Raw genomic sequence first — 6000 nt, forward strand, 5'->3', positions numbered from 1 at the left:
TACCTGCTCAACCCATAAAACAGGTTCCACGGGCTTCTGCTTTAGAGCATTTGAATTTGTCATTCCCTCTCACTGGTACAAATCTTAACTTAATCATAATATCTTTAACAACTTTTATTTAACTCCTCAATTAGGTCGAATCTACCTATATTATACACTTATCACCTAATATATTGTCTCTTCCTATCAATTAGCACAGTTGTAGTTCAGCAGTTTTTCACGTTGCAATTATCCAATTCATGGCTACCTCTTCTTATGACACCTTACTTTCATGATGGCAACAATGATCTTTCTTCATCATTACACCAACATATTTTAATACATAATAGAAGCTGAGTAAATTGTGTTGTTTGAAAGAAGTAAACGTGAGTGGATATGGTGACTATCATTTTGAGTTTAAAATTATACAAATATCTAGATTTCACACCTTTCCTGCAAAATATCTCTGACTTGTGTCTTAGATAATACTAAACTATTAGACAAAAAATTTTTTTTTTGCTTCTGTGTCTCTAACAGCCAAAAAAACTGGACTCAGTGAGATCTACCACAGAGTTTCTTCAGGTAACAACAACTAGAAGTTCCCCCAAAGAACTACTAAGCTCATCAGTATGTAGCGTATGGGAGACCTGAACTGAGAACACAGTGCTGGGATCATCACAGACACAAATGCACCATAGATTTTATTCAGTCAGTTTTAACAAAAACTTGTTAAAACTCTTGGAGGTCAGCTGCAGGCAACAATGAACAAAGCAAACATGGAAATGAGAAAACAAATGCAATGTATCAGAAGTTCATGTCCTGTTTCAACATTATAAGGAAAGGGCTGAAATAAGACTTTCAGAATACCACGGGTTAAATAATGTATATTTTGGGGTTTATAGAAAATAATTATTTGAAAAGATGCTGTTATTGACTGTAAATTCACCTAAATATAATGCATGTGGGAAGGAAATATGGGGTCTTATTTATGTCCCACTTTAATGTTATTTGTCCTTTTAAGTTATTCTAGATCAGCTTACACAGAGTCCAATCTCGAGACCTTTCCAATAAATACAACCTTAACTTAATTGTGATCTTTATGTAATTTATTTATTTAAAAATTTTAAATTCTACTTTAAAAATCAAACAAATGAATACAAATAATGAATAAAAGTATTTTAAAGTTTTGGTACCTTTACTAAAACTAAGATCTTAATTTAAAACAAAGAAACTCAAATAAACAGAGGTCTTTAGTCAAGATATGATAGAAAGTAGCTGATATTTTGGTTCAGGAACTCTACTGCAGATGTTTAGTTTAACTCCTTAATAGTGAAATGTCTGGGGGTTTGATGAAGAGGATCAGTGATGTTCTTCTTTCTAGAGGTCAGTGTTGTCTAACAATATTGTAATTTTTTTACAATAGGATTTGCCCTAGAAGTTAGAGGGGAAAGTAAATAGGTATAATTAAATAGAATTTGGAAAGGCATACTAGAACAAAGGGATTCCTTACCTCTGAAAGAGCTATCTTGTTACATATAAACCAAAGTCCATGACACTTCTAGGCCTTGAGAGTTTCAGTCCCACAAGTTGTCACACTGAATGATGACCTTGTTTGGCCAAAGTGACTACTGGTTTTTACACTGAGGCATGGGAACTGAGGCGGACATTTTGGTGTGTCCGTCTTTACCTCATTCCAGTAAGTAATTTCATAAAAGAAAAAAATCTTGAGGTACAGATGCCCCATTTATCTGAAAGCTCCATAAACATTCAGATTTTTCAGAAAAAATACTGAAAGGGAAGGAAAGCAAGACCAATGAAATAATGAGCTATACTGAAAACATGCCCATTGGTACCAGATGAATCTAGGGTTACTTTTTTTCTGCTTTGAAAGAAGTTACTTCATAATGTCACTCGAGTGCTACGTATTCACACCATTTGTACCTACACGTAGCCCTCGCTTTGGGATTGGGCTGGTTTCTAAAGCTAGTGCAATTTTTACGATCACTTCAGAATTACCTTCATGGCATTTAGTTAAATAATACCAACCAATCAACAGTACCTTTCTTAAATCAACAAAGCATTTATGGCATATCCCATATTCCATACGAGATATACTCTTGGTCAGATTTAACATACAAGATCTCTACGTGATGAATGTGGTCTGTATTAAGCAAAAGAAAGCTATTTCAATCTGGAAATCTTTTATACCTTGGCTGCTCCATGTTATTTTCCATGGAATCATGCCCCATAGATCCATGAATTTCAGGTTTCCTTCCCATAATCAACCCTAGAAAGGCCAAGTAAATCATGCTAAAAGCGTTCTGTACTTAAAGACTTTCCTGCTAGTAATTGCTGTTTGCTATTCGGTGTGTCATTAGTATGACTGCAAAGTGATTTGACGAGGTTACTCTTCCTCCTTTCCTATAACCTACCCGAGGGAAGGGACACACAAGCTTTTGGTTTGGTCCACGACTAACTCTTTCCCAATGTCCTAGGATGCACTACTAGCAGATTAGAGTAACCTCCACTTCCGTGTCCAAGTTTTATTTAAAAGTATCATCTAATAAGCTTAGTAAAGAAACAAGGATATGTCCCATAATAATGATAGCGTCTCAGGAACATTACCTAAAAATTACAGCTAAATGTACGAAGCAGATGCTTGACTACTGTGGATTTATAACAGAAGATAGTCTGACATGGAATATGTCAGATTACATAATAGTTTTTGTGGTCTCTTTATTATGAGAATGATTTATCTGTGGTGGAATACAGAACACCTATGTCATATATTCTCTTCCTGAAGAGGTGTTTTATATTATTTCTTTACACATGGAAGCTGGTTAAATTTGGTGAATTTGCATGCAATAAAATTAGTATGGAAAAAATTCCTTTCTGAGAGAAATATCCTCAGATGCTCTAGTTATTAAAACCTCCCTTCATAAATAATTCAAGGTCACATAATATGGTAGGGTGTGATTTAAAGCACCTGTTTCTGTCTGTAAAATATTATCCTCTTGCCACACTCCATTTTTCTAAAATTACTTCTTTATCCAGAAAAAGTTCAAGATCAGCCTGATAATCTATGATCTACACCGAGAATATTAAGAAAGGTTCAACAACAGTAAGTAAAATTAAAATGAATAAATAAATAGAAAGGGTGCCCGTGCCCGTTGTCACCTGATGGCCTCTCAGCTCCAAGTGCCCCCTATGGTATCCCACTCGTGACAGTGGATCTGGAGAGAATAAACACCCCACCTTTGCCAGCAGTCAGCCCTGGAGGAGCCCCACAGTGGGGGTCGGCACCCCCGTGCCTGCTGGGTTATTCTGCTGTCAAAGGCACACCCAGGGACATGCATCTTCCAAACTTCCCACTCCTGGCTCAAGTTCTCTATTTCCTAGATGATGCAAGTTTTCCTGTCTTCAGATGCCTGCCTGCAAACCTCAGCCTGCCTGCATCCTGGGTATCCTGGCAGGGGGTCTCCCACCTGTTGGACCTGTCCCATAGTTTCCTTCCCTCCAGATGTGGCCTGCGGGTCTCCTGGTATTTGGGTTCCCTGCCTGCTTAGCCCGCTGGCAGCTCAACCAGCTTCAGCCCACCTGGGCCCCAGTGGAAGGGTGACAATCTGCCGGCTCAGACCAATGTGTGTACACCAGCTGAAGGCAAGCCTGTGACCCTCTGCTATCTAGGGGCTGCAAATACATCTTCCCCACACGGGTCTGAATCCCAGTGTTGGAGAGGGACCCCTCTGAGCTCGTTCTATCCCAGGGTGTTCTCTCTCAGTCCTAGGGCATTCTTTAGTGTTCTGTCCAAATCTTCTTACTATTTAATCTCCTGTAAATAGTTAATAATTCTTTCTATTAAAACTTCCCTGCTCAAATCACCATGTAGCTTCTATTCCTGACTACCCTGATACATTTCCTACAGTGAGAAAGTCTCTTGTATCTATGAGGATAAAATAATGGCTAAGAAAACTTGAAGGGAAAAATACCCCATCAGTCAACTCTTTGCATGATGTGTGGTGTATTAAATTCACATTAAGGATTGTGAATCATTTGAGAGCAAAAATAAATTCAATAGTGGTGTACATAATCACTTTTAGAGGATCTGTCTACCAAATCCTATAAATAATCACTGTAAACAAGAGGTGGATTTGATTTCTTGGGGAGATTCACTTATGTAAAGCATCACAATCCCCTAATGTCAGGGATATTGGCCTATAAGCAATACCTCCATTTATGTACCGGGTCAGATTCCTTCTCGAATATTCGAGTAAGTCAAGCTGGCAATTTTTTCACCTTTCCTTTTTCTGGCAATTTCTCATCTTATCTCTCACATCACCATTCGACTCTCTTCAGCAGGTCACCGCCATCAGCAAACCAACATGCAGCAATATTGTCTACCTTAAATATGTATTTTAATTGTGAAAGCTGTCTTTTAAACTCTCCCTCTCTCTTCACCCACCATTCCACTTCTCTCCTCTCATGGTCGATATCCACAGTCTCAATTTCCACTCATCCCCACCCCTTCTCCTCTCTTGAATTTACAGTTATTAGGCTTTCATCCTTCACCTGCTCCTACCCAGGTTCTAGACAATCTCCACTTTGCCAAAGCTAATAACCAATCCTCAGACCTCTTCTTGGGAACCTTCTCAGCATCCTTCACACAGTTGAGTACCCACTCCTTTTTGAAACACTCTCTCTTTGACCCAGAGGACACAATACTTTGTTCAATACAGTACCTGGTTTTCTTTCTTCCCCATTATCCACTCCTTCTCAATCTATTATTGAGACTCTTCACCAACCCTTTGGAGTAGCCAAATTTCATTCCCAAGACTTCTTTTTCTCTTCTCCTTTTACTCACTTACAAGGGGAACACAGTTAGTACTATGTAACCCAGACTCCCATATTTATGTCTTTAGTCTTGAACCTGTGTCTGAATTCCAGTCTCACGTGACTGTCCTACGAAATATATGCACTTAGAGGTCTAAAAGCACCCATTTATACACCTGGAGGAATCAAGTTCCCTATAACAACATAGTGGACACTAATGATAAACAAAAATATGAAACATTTACAACCACACAGGCCATAATCCTGCTCAGCACACACCTAGCATCTGACCCTACAACTGAACATTCAACTTTATAAAATATTTGAGAATTTGGCTCTCATTTAATTGGACAATTATGAACTCCATAAAATCCTATTCTGGATGATGCAATAATGTTAGTCTCTCTGATTTCCAGTGTCCATTGATTAACGGTTCATGGGTAAAACATTGGGTATCAGGAGAGAGCCTGGGGCATTGGTAAGTACTGCTGCCTGGCAACCAAGAAAGAGTAGAAAATAAAACTTCTGCTTACCCCCACGTACAAGAAGCTATGGATCTCTGTGCTTCTGTAAGACAAAAGAAAGAGAGAGAAATCAGAAGAGATTAAGCATAAAATTCACTCTACTGTCAGTTTTCCTATTCCTAGCTGTCATCTCCATCCACCTATAAACTGTCTATTAGGTAAGGTATTGTGACACATGGGTGGATGTGAGACTCTAAGGAACAATGTCATCAGAAGTACTGGAATCCTGAGTTCCACCACCTCTTTAAAAGATGACGAATTTAATGCTGCAAAGATATTTAAGTAACTACCATGACCATAGGTTTGCAGATGGCTTACTAAAAAATATTCCTGGAACAGTCTCATCCTCACTTTTTCCAATTGCCTATTGTTAAAAATCAAGGATTTATCTGGTGTGTATTCATTCACCATGATTTTGTTGATCACCTACTATATGGAAAGTATTATGCTTATAGCTGTGTTAAAGATAGTTGTTTTTAAAAGTATATATTTTAACATAGTAAAATTCTGATTCCCATCAATATAACCCTTGGGAAATATAAATGTTTTGGATAAATAAAAAATAAGATAAAAATATTAGTCATGCATTTTCTGATTTTAATTTATTCAATAGAGTCAATGCACCAAAATAAAGGGGGAGAAGATTTTTTAATGTATACAAACTGAT

The 6000-nt window shown here is 37.8% G+C and overlaps 1 long non-coding RNA gene across 1 annotated transcript in view; it reads right to left on the minus strand.

The window, feature by feature from the left end:
* The window catches only part of LOC308608182, a 313902-nt gene extending 308526 nt beyond the window's left edge, over positions 1-5376 (minus strand). The window contains exon 1 of the long non-coding RNA XR_014014105.1: positions 5343-5376. This is a non-coding gene — a long non-coding RNA (uncharacterized lncRNA). The remainder of the gene's footprint in view (positions 1-5342) is intronic.
* Positions 5377-6000: the final 624 nt, after the last annotated feature.

Source organism: Mesoplodon bidens (genome assembly GCF_964165515.1).
Source record: "Mesoplodon bidens genome assembly, chromosome: 20".
Lineage (NCBI taxonomy): Eukaryota > Metazoa > Chordata > Mammalia > Artiodactyla > Ziphiidae > Mesoplodon > Mesoplodon bidens.